General features: G+C 38.9%; 1 protein-coding gene across 2 annotated transcripts in view; it reads left to right on the plus strand.

The window, feature by feature from the left end:
• The first annotated feature begins 483 nt into the window (after positions 1–483).
• Positions 484–17,943, plus strand: part of RNF19A (ring finger protein 19A, RBR E3 ubiquitin protein ligase) — a 59,557-nt gene continuing 42,097 nt past the window's right edge. Inside the window, exons 1-2 of one of the 2 annotated variants that reach the window (XM_044245207.1) lie at positions 484–762; positions 17,799–17,883. The gene's annotated coding sequence lies outside the window, so the exon portion shown is untranslated. The remainder of the gene's footprint in view (positions 763–17,798; positions 17,884–17,943) is intronic. The other variant, XM_044245205.1, reaches the window with a different exon arrangement.

The following is a 17,943-nucleotide window of genomic DNA, read 5'->3' on the forward strand; positions in this document are numbered from 1 at the left end:
CGCGGAGAGGAGAAGAATTCGCAGCAACATCCCGGCTTTGCCCTTCCTGGGGTTGCCACCCTAACAGGTGAACCGTGAGAACACAAAGAAACGAGTCATAAATGGTGTGCGGGATGCCAAGAGCCAGAGTCCTCAAGTCCAGCATCTACCACCACGTCCGGAGCAGCTCCGGCCACCCCACCCATCCTCGGAGGCTACACCTGCTCCACAGCCCCGCCCGCTCGGGGCGAAGTGCTGCTTGCCGAGGGGCAGAAAGGGCGGCTGACTTGACCGCGTAAGTGACGAGCGGGGCGCCGTCCGCCCAGCCACCCGATCGCGGGCGGGACACACCAGGACCCGCCAGGCCGAACGTGCGCGAGCGAACGACGGCGTCCCAGAGCCGCCCGCGGCGGCCCCGCTGGGCGTGACGCCATGACGCACGGCACGCGGGCGGCGCGCCGGGGCGGGGCGGGGCGGGGTGGGCCGGGGGCGGGAGGAAGGAGTGGGAGGAGGAGGCGGAGACAGCGGGGGCTGAAGGAGGGGGAGAATGGCAGTTGGGGCGCTGGTTCCCGGGAACAGCCGTCAAGACAGAACTGCGGAGGAGGAGTTCGGGAAAGCGGCGGTCGGGACCCCTCCTCTGCGTTCCCCCCGCCCCAGCTGAGAGGCGTCTCGGCGGGTCTGAGGAGCCCTCCTCCGTACTTCCTTCGGCTTCTGCCGCCGCCGCTGAGAGATGGGCCTCCTCACCCGCACTCCGGCACCCGCCGCCGCTCTGAGGAGTTGAAGGTACGGTCGGCGCGGGTGGAGGTTGCGCCTGGGTGCGGGAGGACAGGGGCGGCTCCCGTTTCCGACTCGAGGCGCTCCGGCACGGCCGCTGCCCCTCGCGCCCCTCCCCGGGACGGAAATGGATTCAGAAATCCCACGGGAAAGGCGCCCCCTCTCGGGCCGGGCCCCGGGGTAGGGGCCGGGGCGGGGGTCGGTCCTGGTCCTGGGGGTCAGGCCGCTGGCTGGTCCACAGCCGGACCCGGCGCTGGCGCCCTCCTGGGCCGCGCAGGCTGAGCCTGAGCGTGGGATCCGCCCCGAGCTCTGCCCTCCCGGCCGGGGCAGTCTGTGGAGTCGGCGGCCAACCCAGCAGTGTTGTGACGGGCCGAGGCGGCGCTCCCCGGCAGCACTTCCCGGGCCGCCGAAGCAGCCGACACCGAGGGCGGCCGCCGCGCGGAGGCGGCGGGGGTGGAGCGCATTCCTGATGGGTGAAATCGGTTCTAACGGGACCGATTCCTGGGCCTCGCTGCAAATTCAGACCTGGGGCGAGAGCCCCCAACCCCTGCTGCAGGGGGCTCTGGGGAATGGGTGGCATGCACCCGGGAAGATTCTTCGGGGAGAACTGCCATCCCCTTCAAAAGCAGAAATTAAACAGACGAAAAATGGTGTTGCTTTAGTTAAAGGGTGCTTTAATAGGGGTCTACCCAGGATCGTCTCTCTTGCTAACCCCTCAGGGTGTTCCTAGCCTTCACCCAGCAAGAAATGCCACGATTTTTAATTTCGTTTTCCCTGTCATTTGGGTTTCCCTCTCTCGTTGCTCTTCCTCCCCATTGCCATTAATGGGAAAAAGAAAAAGAAGTTTAGGGTTCATTAGCCCCGCGACAAGGGCAATAAATAAAAGAGGGGAGAGAGGGGCGCCAAGGCTATATATGGGAGAAAAAAAGGTCTTAATTTTTTCCCATTGGTCCTTAAAGGTGGAAATACGCGAACGATGCTTTATTCTGGTTAATGTTTACTATTCAGAACGTTGCAGAATGTTCTGTTGGGTTTACGTTGGAAAAGACAATGTTTCCGTGCTGCTATTTTCAAACCCAGGTGTTGACTAGAAATGCTAGTTTTAAATGTTAGTAAACAGTGGAGGCGTAAAGCAATCTTTCCCCATGGTTGCCTTAAAATGTTTGTGATCTTTTCGTTCCGTTCTACTTTTTTTTCTTTTTGTAAGAACATGGCTGTCTTATTCATTTTTTATTATTTTAACCTAGATTCCTTGACTCTTGGTTACACGAAGTATGACGGTATGCCTTGTTTTCATTTTCAGTTTTGCCATTAACCATCTTAATAGGCAGCCTTCCAGGTCTGTTTATAATTCAAGCCATTACCGTATTTGCCTTTTTATGCTTCCTTAACACCCAACTGACTGGACTGAATTAAAATGTAAATACTTCTCTCTGTGTCGAAAATGGCGATGATCTATTGTTAACTCTTATTTTCAAATGTTCTTTTCTTGCTATTTGGAATTCCATGGTAAAGATTTGGAATTAAGTCTTGGGACTTAATTACATTATGCAACAACAACAACAGCAAAAAGCCCTTTTTCTTTGCTTAGTATTCTTTTTTATTGTATACAATATACCAAGTTTAAATTTCATGCCTCCATGGAAACTATTTTAATGTCACCACAAGGTGTCTTTCTGAGGGGGAAAAAATTACACTTGGCAACTAATGTTAAAATATTTTTTCAAGATTGTTGACTTCCAGGAGGAGTCCAGTAAGATTAACTTTTTAAAAACTGCCGTGTGTTTTAAGAGTTGAAACACAACCCAAGTCTCCAGATAGCGGCTACTTAAAATATTGTTGTTTCACTTTGGGGAGGGCCTCAGTTGATCATTAGCTTAAATAAAGAACAGTCCATTTTACTATCTAACCAGTGTTGAAATTTCTTTTTAAAATTTTCATGGCGGGGCGCCTGGGTGGCTCAGTGGGTTGGGCCGCTGCCTTCGGCTCAGGTCATGATCTCAGGGTCCTGGGATCGAGTCCCGCATCGGGCTCTCTGCCCGGCAGGGAGCCTGCTTCCTCCTCTCTCTCTCTGCCTGCCTCTCTGCCTACTTGTGATCTCTCTCTGTCAAATAAATAAATAAAATCTTTAAAAAAAAAAATAAAATAAATAAAATTTTCATGGTGATTTGTAGAATTTGGGGTGCCTTTTTACTTGACTAAATGAAACCATATTTTTTTCTACCTAATGTATGGAAGGTACTAGGTTCGTATCTGTTTTTAAAGATACCTCAGTATCTTAGTTGCAAATAAACGTATTTCATAAATTTGAAGTAGGGAAGGCCATAAAGTAATATTTTTCCAGTTGTGAATGTAAGACCCTTGGAGCCCCCTTTCTTTAGTGAGATCAGATTGAAAGATACTATTTGTTCTCATAGGGTTATTAGATAGAATTAAATATAGGTAATTTGAAGCAAACTTTTTTAGCATGTGAAAGACTCTCTTGTGTATTATGGCAGGTTCTGATTTTAGCCTTAAACATTTAGGTTTATCACAGAAATGCTTTGGTTTGTAATCATCTCCCACTCTCCCAGCTTTGTTTTGCTTTTTTAATCTGAAGGGCACTGAGGATTGAAAAATGTAGTTTTCTGAATTTATCAAGGAGGGAGGGGGGAGGACAAATAGTTGAGATAACATGTAAAAAGACCCTGGTCTAGTGCTGAGCACAGAGTAAGGGGGGGAGCAGATAAATTTTGTTATGTTTACATCTGAATTGTCTCCTTATATTCTCTCTTCAGGTTATGAAGGAAATTTTAGGGAATTGTTATTTGTTTTCCTGATGCTACTAACAAGTGACAATCGATTGTCAAATGCAGACTGATTTTGCACTAAGCTTTATGCTCTTTTGTTTGAGGCCCATATGAAAAATAGGCCATTTGGGGTTGAAGACCAAAGAAAAGTTGAATTTGTCAACTTATATTTAATTGCATTGTATTTGGTATGTTAGCACTAGTAGTTTAGTGATTGAAAGGACCCATGATCCTGTATGAATTACTTTCATTTAAAGATTTTTGATTTGACTCCTTTTTAGCAAAATGCTGATTTGATTATTTATGGAAAATAGCTCTATTTTCCTTAGGCATTTTTTCCCCCAATGAGTAATTATTATTTTCTTTAGCTTTTAAAAAAAAAATGTCATAATAGTTTTTTGTTTGCTCGTAGAAGATGCATAACGTTGAAACAACTATGTATGTAACCACACCTGCACAGCAATAGACCGAGGGATAATAATTCCTTTGCTCACCACATCTGTATTTCAGATGGTGGTAGACTTAAACCAAAAAAGGCAGGGAGATCACTTTGGGTGTTTGAAACTTGGGTACTTCATTTGTTTCTCAATAGCTATCATATGTCAGTAATACTTTCTCTATTAAAGTGGGAAAAATTACCACCTTTTGATAAAGTAGGTTTGTTTTTCTTGCTTTCTTTGTAGCTGTCAATAAACTTGAGCATTTAGTTTATCGGTAATAGTTTCTTGAAAGCAATGTCATTAGCCTTAAAAACATACATATTCTTGACCTATTGATGTTACCTAGTATTTTATTTTGAAAATCATTTGCTAGATAAAATACCACTAGTTAATTCATTTTAGAAGTCCTATTTGGAAAAGTTTTCTTATGTGAACGCCTCAGTGGGACAAAACTAATGAGTTGTTTTAGCTCTCAAGTAAATTTGTGCTTTTAATTATGAAGTAAAATCCTACAGAAATCACCCAAGTTTTAAACCCAAAAGAAACTTCAAATCTCAGTCTTGGGTCCAAAAAACAGGAGTTGGCTGCCTAAAATTATGTACACTTTACATTTTCAACCTCTTTCCTTCTTTGTAGACCCCTGAAAGTATAAATAACCCTGCTGTAATATGATTAGCAGGCAGGTTGCCAGTTGAAGAGACAGTCTGGGAGAGGTGAGCCATAAAGAGGGAGCAAACTAGTTAGAGGGAGGCATCAAGAAACTGGAAGAAGCTGTTGGAATGTGATAGTATTAGGCTTCCAGATAAACATTATATAGCATGTATTACAAAAATAGACAGCCATTAGTGTGAGTCTTTATGCTTTATATTCTGTCATTTCTAAGTCAAGTATTGGCATTTGCTCCCCCATATGGTGAAGTATTCTAAAATTAAATTATCCTTATGCATTGTCACAAATGTGATAATATATGTGAAATGTGCATTAGAAGTGTAGGAGATAATTTAAAAATTATGGCAGGGACCATTCTCTTTGTTCACTGTTAAGGTCTCAGCATTTAGCATAAAGCTTAACAATAATAGATGTTGAATAAATATGTGCTAACTGAGTATGTGTAATGTAAGGTATCTATTTCATAACTCTCTACAGCAGGGCTGTCATTATTAATGAAGTCTAATGTGAGTCATAAGTAATTAAAGATTTTTCTATTAGCTAAATTAAAAGTAAAAAGAAGCAGATGAAACTAATTTTCGTAATATATTTTATTTAACCTAGTGTATCCAAAATATTACCATTTCAGCATATATTGAGTGACTTTACATTCTTTTATTCATACTAAGTTTTTGATCCAGTACATATTTATACTGAACAGCATACATCTAGGGGCATTTTGCATGAAATGTTTGTTCCTTTCCACAGAAGTTCTATTAAATTAGATTCATTAGATATTTAACCATAGACTCCTAGGAAATATCAACCAAAAGACCAATTTGAAAAATCACTAATCAGGAGACAGAGGGCATCTCTTAAATTAATTACAGAGATACAAAGAGTGAAATGACAAGGTTACAAACCTGGAATTGCTCTAGTTATGTTCAGGTGCATCTACTCGAATACTCATTTACTTTTTTCTTGGAATGTGGCACCAACTTGATTTGGCTGTGGAACTTACCCTAGTGACACTAGTGTTCTAATTTAACCTCTCTATTTTATAAGTGAGAGAACTATAGTGTAGAGCTACTCAGTCCAATGTATCATCACTAGACACATGAGGCTATTTAAGTTTAAATTAGTTAACATTTAAAAAATTTTAAAATCCAGTTCCTCAGTTGTACCAGTTATGTTTCAGATACTCTGTAGCCATATGCGACTACTGGCTACCATATTGGACAGTGCAGGTCTAGAATATTTCTGTCATTTCAGGAAGTGCTGTTGGATTGTGCTGGTCTAAAGATTTATCCACAAAGCTAATGTGGTAGAGCCAAAGTTTCAAACCACTTTCTCTTATCTTCCCAAACTGAAATTTCATTAATCACCTGGTTTCTGAATGATCACATAAGTCTTTTTGTTTACAAATCTTCATTTGCTTCTCACAGATAAATTTCAAATTTTCATGGCATTCAAAACTTTCCACAAGCTAACCTTATTCTCTCACCATTGGGGCGGGGGGAGGACCTCAACATTGAAGCCAGTTGATCTTTTGGTAAATATGTTAATAAAACATCCTTAGTTTCACCCCCGTGACTTTTCATAGGCCTTTTATCTCTGCCTGGAATAACCTTTTCCATTTTCCCTACTTATCTAAGGTCCTCTTCTTTCAAGGTCTGACTCCTATCTTATCTCCACAAATCATTCCAGGTTGGTGATTCTAAGTTAACTACTAAAAATTTTTCTGAGATATTATTAACAGGTTCCAGACATGAATGGGAACATAACTTTTGAAGACCACCAATCTACTACGTGGTGCCACAAGTTTTTGCTAAGGACATTAGTAAAGTATATTATGTTTATGTAAAAAGCCAAAGGATAGTCATTCGTAATAAAAATTTTGTTTTGTTTTGTTTTTTTAAATGGTATTGCTTGCCATAAGGAGACATCTGTTTGATTTGGCTATGTGTAACTGCTTACCAGGTAACCTGATTTGGATGAAAGAATTAGTCGTTGTGCTATACATAATCTATCTTGTGATGATAGGCTTTTCTAAATGGTTGTTTTATTTCCCCCTTTCACACCCACTGATCAGTCCCTAGCTCTCTTTCTGAAGGACTTTATTTCACTATTTTAAGAATGCCTATTTAAGAAGTGTTGGTTATTCATATAAACAAAAACTGCAGGATAGATTAGTTTAGGCAGTATTTATGTAGATCAGAGATTTAAAATCTGGTGCTGCAGTGGACCTACTCACCTTTCCAGATTCTTCCTATTACAGTAGCATTTTGTATTGATTTATTCATTGTAACTGATTCCGGTGTGGGCAGTAACAGGACCTTCATATGCAGTAGTCTCATGGGAACTTCTTTCTTTTGTTTTTATACTTAGATTTGCTATGACAAGTTACCAATGGGAAAAAAAAATCTCTTGTCTGAGTTCAGGATTCAAAATACACTTTCAAAAATATACTTTAATACTAATCCAGTGAAATAGATGATAGCACATTTTCCCTTATTTGATAGGGAAAAAGAGTGAAGCACAGTCATTCTGGGAGAGTTGTAAAGCCAAGAAAAGGCTTATATCCTGACTTTCAGTTCAACTTAGTAATTCTGGATCAGTCACATATGTGCTTCCGTATTTGGTCTCAGAAGACGACTACCAAAAAGGCAAAGATTATACTCATTCCACTGGATTTACAAAAGAGTATACTAACATTTTAGAGAATTTGGAGATTTTTTAAAACAAAATTATCTCAGAAAAATCTAAATTATCCACTTTTAACTCTAAAGTATGCTGTATATTAAAACTGTGCATTTGTAATTGGAATTTTAGTCTTTTTTTTAAAAAAAGATTTTATTTATTTATTAGAGAATGAGAGCAAGTAAGCATGAAGGGGAAGGTCAGAGGGAGAAGCAGACCCCCTGCTCAGCAGGAAGCCTCAGGACTCATCCAGGGACTCAAAGTTTATGAACTGAGCTGAAGGCAGTCGCTCAACCAACAGAGCCAGCCAGACACCCTGAATTTTAGTCTTTTAGAATTAAGGGACCTTTGACATCATCTGGTTCAGTCATTTCAACTTGTAAATAAGGAAACTGAAATTCAAAAAAGTAGATAGATGTGGCTAAGATTTCAGATGAGGTTAGTATTACCCTTTTGTTAATCTGTAGCAATAAATATTTTAACCAGTTCAAAAAATTTTTGGCAACTAGATCTCTTTTTTAAAACCTATTTAAAAACCTTTGAATGTCTCTAGGCATTCCATCATGTGTGGCATTTTGAACGTTTCTGAGTACTCTGTCATGCCCAGGATTTTGTTTTATGCTTTCCTATTTACCTGTTGGTTTGTCCTTCTGAACAAAGAGGGCCTGGCATGAGGCAGCCAAAATGTTTCTAATCTTTCTCTTTTTGGAAAAATGGAATGAATAATGCTTTTGCTTTCTGCATCAGCTTTCTTTTTGTAATAGATTAAGTAAATAGTAGTTTTAATGAGTATTATTAAAACCACAAAGTACCATTCTGCTCTACATCCCAATCAAGATAGGCTTCAGGAGGTGAATGTGGCAGGTATATGTTTGTGAAGCTGTTTAACAACCCTCTTTGGAGAGGGTTATGGAGGTTGGAGAGGTTATGGAATATGGGTATGCTCTGAACTTTGTTTCTTTTTCTGTGGAATTGTAGAAACTATTTAAAGGACAGAGCTCAAAATAGTATATTTGAATCATTCTTAAAAACTTGCTGGGTAGGGCGCCTGGGTGGCTCAGTGGGTTAAGCCTCTGCCTTCGACCCAGGTCATGATCTCAGGGTCCTGGGATCGAGTCCCACATCGGGCTCTCTGCTTGGCAGGGAGTCTGCTTCCTCCTCTCTCTCTCTCTCTCTCTCTCTCTGCCTGCCTCTCTGCCTGCTTGGTCTCTCTCTGTCAAGTAAATAAATAAAATCTTTAAAAAATAAAAACTTGCTGGAAACTGTACTTGCCTATGCTAATGATCTGTTTGAATTACCCTCACCTCATACAGTTATACGTAGTTGAATCAAAATTTTTAATCCATTTTTTAAAAGATTTTATTTATTTATTTAACAGAGAGAGAGAGAGATCACAAGTAGAGAGGCAGGCAGAGAGAGAGAGGAAAGCAGGCTCTCCGCTGAGCAGAGAGCCTGATGCGGGGGCTTGATCCCAGGATCCTGGGATCATGACCTGAGCCAAAGGGAGAGGCTTTAACCCACTGAGGCACCCAAGCACCCCTAATCCATTTGTAATATTGGAAAGACCACGGGACGCTTGGGTGGCTCAGTCAGTTAAGTGTCTGCCTTTGGCTCAGGTCATGATCCGAGTCCTAGGATAGATCCCGCATTGGGCTCCCTGCATGGGCTGCTTGCTTAGCAGGGTATTTGCTTCTCCAGCTGCCTGGTGGGCTTGTGCATGTGCGCGTGTGCTCTCTTTCTCTCTCTCTCTGACAAATAAATAAAATCTTTAAAATATATGCAAGACCACTTGAGGTAGGTTTGTAGCTGTATAAACATAAGACTAAAAACATTTATATTTGCCTTAGAGAAATTAATGTACTATAATGATGTATTCCAAACTTCCACATGACTAATTTTTCTGATTCCATTAGAAAAGCCCTCTCAGAACCAGCAGTTTGTTTTATTACTACCCTTAAATATGATAATCTTTCCAACAGTTTTATCCAGTAGGTGGTTTAGTTAGATTTGTGCCATCTTCTTAAATATTTTTAATAGTTTGGCTAGTATTTGTAAAGTAGTTAAAAGTGCCATACCCTATTCTGCATTCTTTGTATATTTTATTTCGCTTAATCCTAATAATAATCTGGTGGGCTGGAGGTATTATTATTATTACTCCTATTTTGTAGTTGAAAAAACTGTATTAGTAATTTAACTCAGTGTCCCATAGCATAGTAAGTGTCAGAGGCTGAGCTTGAACCCAGACTTGTGAATCCAAAGTCCATGCCTTAGTTTCTGGATAAAAAGTTCTTGTCATTACCCCACATATGTATAGTATTTAAAAATCCCTGCCCCCCCACCCCCAAGCTACTCTAAATTTTTTACGTCATTTTATTTCCCCCCACTAAGGTAGGTTAAGATAATTGTATCTGAAACAGAGAACCCCAAAATCTCACGGTAGAGCACAGTAAAACTTGATTTCTCACACAGAGAACCATGTAGATGAATCCAGTATCCACATTCCTTCCATCTTATGACTCAGTTGCCCCTGTGGCCTGCTTGGAGGAGTCACCACTAGAATTACTACATTCAACAAGCCAGTGATGGAAGAGTGAGAGCTCAAAGGATATGTGAAAGGATGATTTAGGGACCAGTCCTGGAAGGAGCATACATCATTGCATTGGTCAGGACTAGATCCGTGGCTGCATGTAGCAGCAAGTGGAATGGAAAATGTGGTCCTCCTATGTGCTAGGGAGAAAAATGAAACAGGTGAGTACATAACCTCATTACTGCTACAGTTGTGTATTCCCTGTTTTACAGATGGTACAGAGAGGTGGTTACTGAACCAAAGCCACAAAACCACTTGGTAGCAATAAATAGAATCCAGATTTCCTTAGAGCTGCATATAATATGCTCATGTTTCTGAGGAGACGTTCAAATAATTGAAAGGCATTTAGAAATAATGAATAATGTTTTTCTGAAAATAAATAAATTGAAAAAAAAATAAACCCTATTCACCTAATAAACTGAAATATTTTCAAGTTTAAAAAAAATAAAATAAGGGGCGCCTGGGTGGCTCAGTGGGTTAAGCCACTGCCTTCGGCTCAGGTCATAATCTCAGGGTCCTGGGATCGAGTCCTGCGTCGGGCTCTCTGCTCAGCAGGGAGCCTGCTTCCCTCTCTCTCTCTCTGCCTGCCTCTCCATCTACTTGTGATTTCTCTCTGTCAAATAAATAAATAAAATCTTAAAAAAAAAAATAAAATATGTATATTTTATTTATGTAAATTATACTTCAATAAAGTTGATTTAAAAAAAAAAAAAAGAAAGGCATTTAGATTGTATTTCTAGCACCACTGCTGATTCTTTCTTATTGGACAGCAAATATTTTACCTCTGTGTCCATTACATTTTAAAAAGAGATACTGTCATTGATTTACTTTATGAGGAATGATAAAAACACATTTTCCAGTGGTAATTGCCATTTTAAGTGAAGAAGATACAGTAGCATTATAATACCTTTATATACATATTAATAATCAGTTGCCCTTTTAGTTTACAATATTAATTTAGTTTACAATATTAATTCATTATTTGTATAATTTTATATAAAACATGGGATAGATTATTTTAGGCCATATACATGCCTTGTGTTTATTCTTTCATTATGAACCTGAGACATTTCTTTTAGGGATGAGAGTTGTTTTTTAACCTTCCCCAAAACTTTTTTTTTTTTTTTTTAGTGTTCTAAGATTCATTGTTTATGTACCACACCCAGTGCTCCATGCAATATGTGCTCTCCTTAGTACCCAGATCACCTAAGCCCCCACCCCCTCCCTTCCAAAACCCTCAGCGTGTTTTTCAGTGTTCACAGTCTCTCACGATTTGTTTCCCGTTTCCCCCAACTCACTCCTCCTCTCCTCTCCCAAGGTCCTCTGTGTTATTCCTTATGCTCCACAAGTAAGTGAAACCATAATAATTGACTCTCTCTGCTTGACTCATGTTACTCAGCATAATCTCCTCTAGTCCCATCTAAACTGATGCAAAAGTCGGGTATTCATCCTTTCTGATGCCTGAGTAATATTCCATTGTATTCATGGACCACATATTCTTTACCCACTCGTCTGTTGAAGGGCATCTTGGCTTTTTCCACAGTTTGGCTATTGTGGACATTGCTGCTATGAACACTGGGGTCACATGACCCTTCTTTTCACTACATCTGTATCTTTGGGATAAATACCCAGTAGTGCAATTGCCGGGTCATAGGGTAGTTCTATTTTTAATTTCCTAAGGAATATCCACACTGTTTTCCAAAGTGACTGCACCAACTTGCATTCCCACCAACAGTGTAAGAGGGTTCCCCTTTCTCCACATCTTCTCCAATACTTGTTTATTGTCTTGTTGTCCACAATGTCTTGTTGATTTTGGCCATTCTAACTGGTGTAAGGTGGTATCTCAACATGGTCTTGATTTGAAGCTCCCTGATGGCTAATGATGGAGAACATTTTTTCATGTGTTCACTAGCCATTTGTGTGTCTTCTTTAGAGAAGTGTCTATTCATGTCTTCCGCCCATTTTTTGACGTGATTATCTGTTTTGTATGCATTGAGTTTGAGGAGTTCTTTATAGATCCTGGATATCAGCCCTTTGTCTGTAGTGTCATTTGTGAATATTTTCTCCCATTCCGTGGGTTGCCTCCTTGTTTTGTTGACTATTTCCTTTGCTGTGCAGAAGCTTTTAATCTTGATGAAGTCCCAAAAGTTCATTTTCGCTTGTTTCCTTTGCCTTTGGAGACATGTCTTGAAAGAAGTTGCTATTAACCTTCTCCAAAACTTAACTCTTTTGGAAAGAACTGCAGCTTCAAACCTTAACGGGATACAAGTGCATTCTAACTGAGTTAACAATTAGTGTAGATAAGAATATCATTCTGATATGAATTGCCGAGAGCAGAAAATTTACAGAAACTGATGTTAACATCTACTGGCAAATTAAATTCCAATAACTCAGCGGTAGCTGTTAACCTTTTGTTTAGACTCCTTGGAGAATCTCTTGAAAGTTATGGATTCTGTCCATAGAATGTACAGTTATGCACTATTTAGTATACCATTTTAGAGATTTCATGGATTTTTTTTGAAGCTTATCCATGTATTAGCTGTTATTTTTAAGCATTTTTATTCTTCTCCAAAAATGTATTGTGGTGCCTATTACATTTTTACTTTAACACACATAGTGTGAAGAGATGTTTAATATTTCAGAGTTTTTATAAGAGTGTGCCTCAGTATTATTTGGGCAGCAAGAACTAGGCCCAGAACCTGCACTGCTCTGATAGCTGAATTTGGCAGCTATATATTGGGGATAGATTTATTAGAGGAAAATATGGCATTTTCAAATTTGACGTTGGCAAAATGAATGCCATAACTTAAAAAAAAAAAACTTTAGACATTTAAATAATCTTTTTGAGTAACAGCAAACATTGTTATAATGAACTTTAGAAGTTTACCTTTGTTAAGAGAAAGCCATATATGAAAATCCAAGAAAATTAAATGCCTCAGACTTCTCTCTTAATGAGATGTTTCAGATTTACAAAAGCACCATTTACTTTGGGCCAAAATCAGCTTATGTATGGACACATTATTATTATTATTATTATTATTATTTTTAGAGATTTTATTCATTTATTTGACAGAGATCACAAGTAGGCGGAGAAATCAGGCAGAGAGAGAGGAAGAAGCAGGCTCCCCGCTGAGCAGAGAGCCAGATGCAGGACTTGATCCCAGGACCCTGGGACCATGACCTGCGCCGAAGGCAGAGGCTTTAACCCACTCAGCCACCCAGGCACCCTGGACACATTATTTTTAATACATCACTTCCAGTTGTGGTTCGATCAAAAGATGGCTTATGGTAATTCTGGTTTTTTGTTTTATTGGGTTTTTTTTTTAAAATTCTGGTTTTTGGTAGTCAGTTACTACATTACAATGTACCTAGCCATGTTTAAATTTGATAGGTTGTTATTTGCAGCTCTCCCTGTAGGAGATCGTATGGAAAGATAGATAGTTCTTTTCTCACTGCCTTAGGAGCCTTTATTTAACACTAGAGGAAGGGTAGAACCAAAGATATAAGTCAGGTTTTGAAGATTTTCCCCACTATTTATTTACCAGTATGGGTTCCTGAAATTATGCACAGTGATCTAAATGAATGTTCTCTATGCTATGTTGTATGGTCAAATAACCAGTGATTCCTTTTTGTATAACTTAAATTGGGTGCCTGGGTGGCTCAGTGGGTTAAGCCGCTGCCTTCGGCTCAGGTCATGATCTCAGGGTCCTGGGATCGAGTCCCGCATCGGGCTCTCTGCTCAGCAGGGAGCTTGCTTCCTCCTCTCTCTCTCTCTGCCTACTTGTGATCTCTCTCTGTCAAATAAATAAATAAAATATTAAAAAAAAATTGTCAGCTGTTTATGGTGTCAGAAAATCATTGTTACAATGAAAAGCAGAGTTGCTGTCAGGGTATATGTAGTTTTTTAAAAGAAAGCTTTAAAATGGATTTTGATAAGTATTTATTTACTTTATGGGACTACCATAATGTCCAAATGTAAAATCAATTTTTCTTTCAAAATTATGCATATGATAAAAGGGCATCACTTTATTATAATGTAGATCCTGGCAAAATCACCCATATTATTGTTTGGGGAAGACATAGTCTGAAATGTCTTTGTTCAGTTTTTTAGATGCACTGGAATGAAAATTCCACAGAACAGAGGCCTTGCCTATTTCTATCTTGGTATTGTATATATACCACCTAGGAGAATGTCTGGCACACAATAGACATTGGACATATTTATTGAAAGACTAAATGAATTAATGCTTACACAGGTTACTTACAGTAAAAAGTCAAAAAGTTTAATAAATTCAGGTATTCCTTGAATCCATTGCAGTTGCAAGTATTATAAATACAAGAACACCTTTTAAAGATCAGTTTTTAAAAGCTGTACAGTATGCATTTATATTTTAGAGATAATGTATACTTAATGTTAGGCTAAGATTTCTTATGACAACATCATATACGGGTTGAACAATACTGTATCTCAGAACCTAGTTGAAGATATACTTTGGAAAACTGCCAGATGTTTTAAAAATAAAAAAAGTTTATACAGCTTTACTCTTGAGCAAAAGACCATGCAGCACAGGGCAGCTGGAAATCAGGTAGAAAGTCAGAGTCTTACTGATTTAAGGTGTCAAGGAATGAAGTTTGAGAGTGCCAGAATTGCTGGAAATTGACGAATTCCAGAAAGGAGGGAGTTATAGTAGGATAGCCTTAAAATCTATGACTAACCCCCCCACCCCAAGACTTAGGTGACCCCTGAATTGTGAATGGAAGATATTGCTGAGCTCAATGGAAAACAACAGCTGTAAGACTGAAAATGCTGACTAGAGATATTGCAGCTATCCTCAGCAGGGAGACAGAATTTGGTTTTTGATTCCCACTAAATTAAAGGGTCTTGGTAAACATGTTCTTAAGACCCATGCTAAAAAAAGTGTAAACCAAGCATCCACAAGTCCAACTTGATTAGCCATTGGTTTAACTGCCAGGTATAATACAAATCCTCATTCTTCAGGAGATCATAAGAGACTCCTAAAGTCTCTACAACATATCTTCCACAATATCCAGTTTATAATACACAGTTACTAGAATCAGGAAAATATGACTTTATGCCAACATCATCTACCCCAAATGGTAGCAGACGCTAATATTAGCAGGATTAGCAGACTTTAAAAAAGCAACTGTAGTATTTTCAATGACTTAAAGGGAGAAGCATGATAATGACTGAACAGATGGGTAATGTCAGTGGAGAAGTGGAAACTATAAAAAGGAATAGACATTCTAGGACTAGAAAGTCCAATGTCTGAGATGAAAATTTCACTGAATGGATTTAACAACAGATTGGGGATGCCAGAGGTAGAATTGGTGAACTTGAAGATAAGTAAAAATTTGTCAATCTAAGGAATGCAGAAGCATTACAAAAAATGAACAGAGCCTCGATGGCCAATGGGACAGTATTAAACTGTCTAACATATGAATGGCAGAAGGAGAGATGAAACAGATCGGATAAAGGGGCGCCTGGGCTCTGTGGGTTAAGCTTCTGCCTTCAGCTCAGGTCATGATCTCAGGGTCCTGGGATCTAGCTCTGCATTGGGCTCTCTGCTCTTCAGGGAGCCTGCTTCACCCTCTCCCTCTGCCTGCCTCTCTGCCTACTTGTGATCTCTCTCTCTCTTGCTCTGTCAAATAACTAAAAATAAAAAACTTTAAAAAAAAAATTGGAAGAAGTAATTGCCATCACTTACTCAGATTAAAACCAATTTCAAATCCAAGAAGTTAAGTGAATCCCAAGCAGGATAAACACAGGGAAAACCACATCTAGGCACATCTTAAACTACTGAATATCACAGGTTGAAAGAAAATATGGAATGTAGCCAAAGGGTAGAGGGCGAGGAGACACATTAGGAACATAGGAATTAAAATATCAAAAAAGAATGACTTAACCAGGAATGATGAAGGTTAGAAGACAATGGAATGACCTGTTTAAAGTTCTAAAAGGATAAAGCTGTCAACCTGGAATTCTGAATTCAGCAAAAATATCCATAAAACATGAAGGTGAAATAGGGACATTTTTCAGATAAACAAAAGTTGAGAGAATTCGTTGCAGGGAGGCCTGCATACCAAGAAATGCTATAGGATGCTCTTCAGACTGAAAGGAAATAACCTCAGGTGAAACTTGAATCCTCAAGAAGGAATGATTACCAAAAAAATGGTAGTTGTATTGGTAAATAGATTCCATCCTCTGAGAAGATTTTGTAAGCATATGAAACAAAGAATTTACAAAGAAACAAAGAAGAACTTGATAGATGTGACTAAATAAAAATTTTAAACACCTTCAAAGTGTTCCACAATTAAAGGGCAAATGTTAGGAAGTAAATATTGTATGTTTAAAATCAAAGAGCATTAAGGTTCCAGTGTAAAAATGGAAAAAAAAAAATCATGGTCCATTTGAACCAATAAACCATTGAAGAAATAAAGAAGATTGTTGAATTTGTTTAATAATCAAATAAATGGAAATTGAAGTGCTTTTTTGTCACTCTGAAAATGCTATTTAAAAAACATGGGATATTAGTAAGAATTCAGGATCTAAGCACCTTTCTGACTGGTGGGAGTACAGATTGGAACAAAACAGTTTGGTAGTTTATTTCAAGAGCTTATTTTAGAAGTCCATACCATCTAGATAGCAAAAATTCATACTAAGATGTAGCTTATTAAATAGGTGGGAGTTGTGGATGAGAAAGGTAACTGGCTAGCCATTTAGAAAACATCAAATTTTGATCTCACTTATTCCTAACATTTAAAATGAATTGAAATGAATGAAAGATTTAAGCCAGAAGATAAGCTGTAGAAGTACCAAAAGAAGCATGAGAGCATTTTAAAAATACACTCTTGGAATAAGCCAAGACTTGTCCGAGACAGGTATAGAAGCCAAAAGTCATAAAGAGAAAGATATGTGAATTTGAAATACCTGCATTGGAAAATTGCCATAAAATCAAGTATAATTTTTAAAAAAAATTTTTGACAGATAAAAGCAAGTGTTTTTTAATATAAATAAGTTTTACACTTTAGTAAGGAAAAGTCCAATATTGGGATATGAGCATATGGTTAGGCCATACATAGCAAGTGAAATACAAATGACTTGTAAACACGTGAGAAATACTGTAGATATCTTGCCCACCAAAGCAAATGTCTCTCTTTGTCTGCCGGTCTCACATATAATAGCAAATACATAGCCACTGAAATGAATAAGTATTTTATTCCTCATCTTCTCCCAACTTCACAACATAAGTGTATATTGCTGAAGTTTAATAGCCTATTACACTTTTTAATACAGAATACAACATCAAAAATAGAAAGTCTTGTTTATCTTCTTTCTTGATTCTTTCACTTGATTATAAGATAGCTCAGGCTTCACTAGTAACCAAAATCAGCTATAGAAACTCTGGTGGGGATCTCTGTGCCTATTTCCTCCTCACTTGTAGTGAGTATACACCTTTAATAAATGAATGTAATAAATAAATGAATAAAGAAATAAGTAACATGTAGTTTCCAACCAAATGAAAACATTCATAGCAAATAAACAAGCATAGCAAATAAGCCTAGACCAATGTGTGTATAGTGATAAGACTAATGCGTGTGCAGTGATAAAGATTAACGTAGAGCAACAAGTTGTAAATATTTTGAGTCATGCAGAATATTGCAAAAACATGTTTACGACGTGCGTGTGTGTTTTGATGTATAAGCATGAGAAAAAAACAAGGGATGTAATGTGTTTATGAAGGAGACTTAGCACAGTACATAAAGAGGCATCAGGTTGGATGTTACCAACGCCCCGATAGTCTCGTTGCCGACCACTCGCTGGTTCTCAGTCACAACTTCTGTGGTGACCTCTATGTCTAGATTGTGAGGCGACGTCTCCTTCATCGTGACAACTTGATGAGCTGCCAAACCACGACGGTGCGGACCTCGTCCCAATAAAGATCAAGTGAGTTATATCTTAAAAATCTCTCTTCATTCTTATAAGCCACGACCTCCTGGCTGGACG

The sequence above is a fragment of the Neovison vison genome, chromosome 4, assembly GCF_020171115.1.
Source record: "Neovison vison isolate M4711 chromosome 4, ASM_NN_V1, whole genome shotgun sequence".
In the NCBI taxonomy this organism is placed as follows: Eukaryota; Metazoa; Chordata; class Mammalia; order Carnivora; family Mustelidae; genus Neogale; species Neogale vison.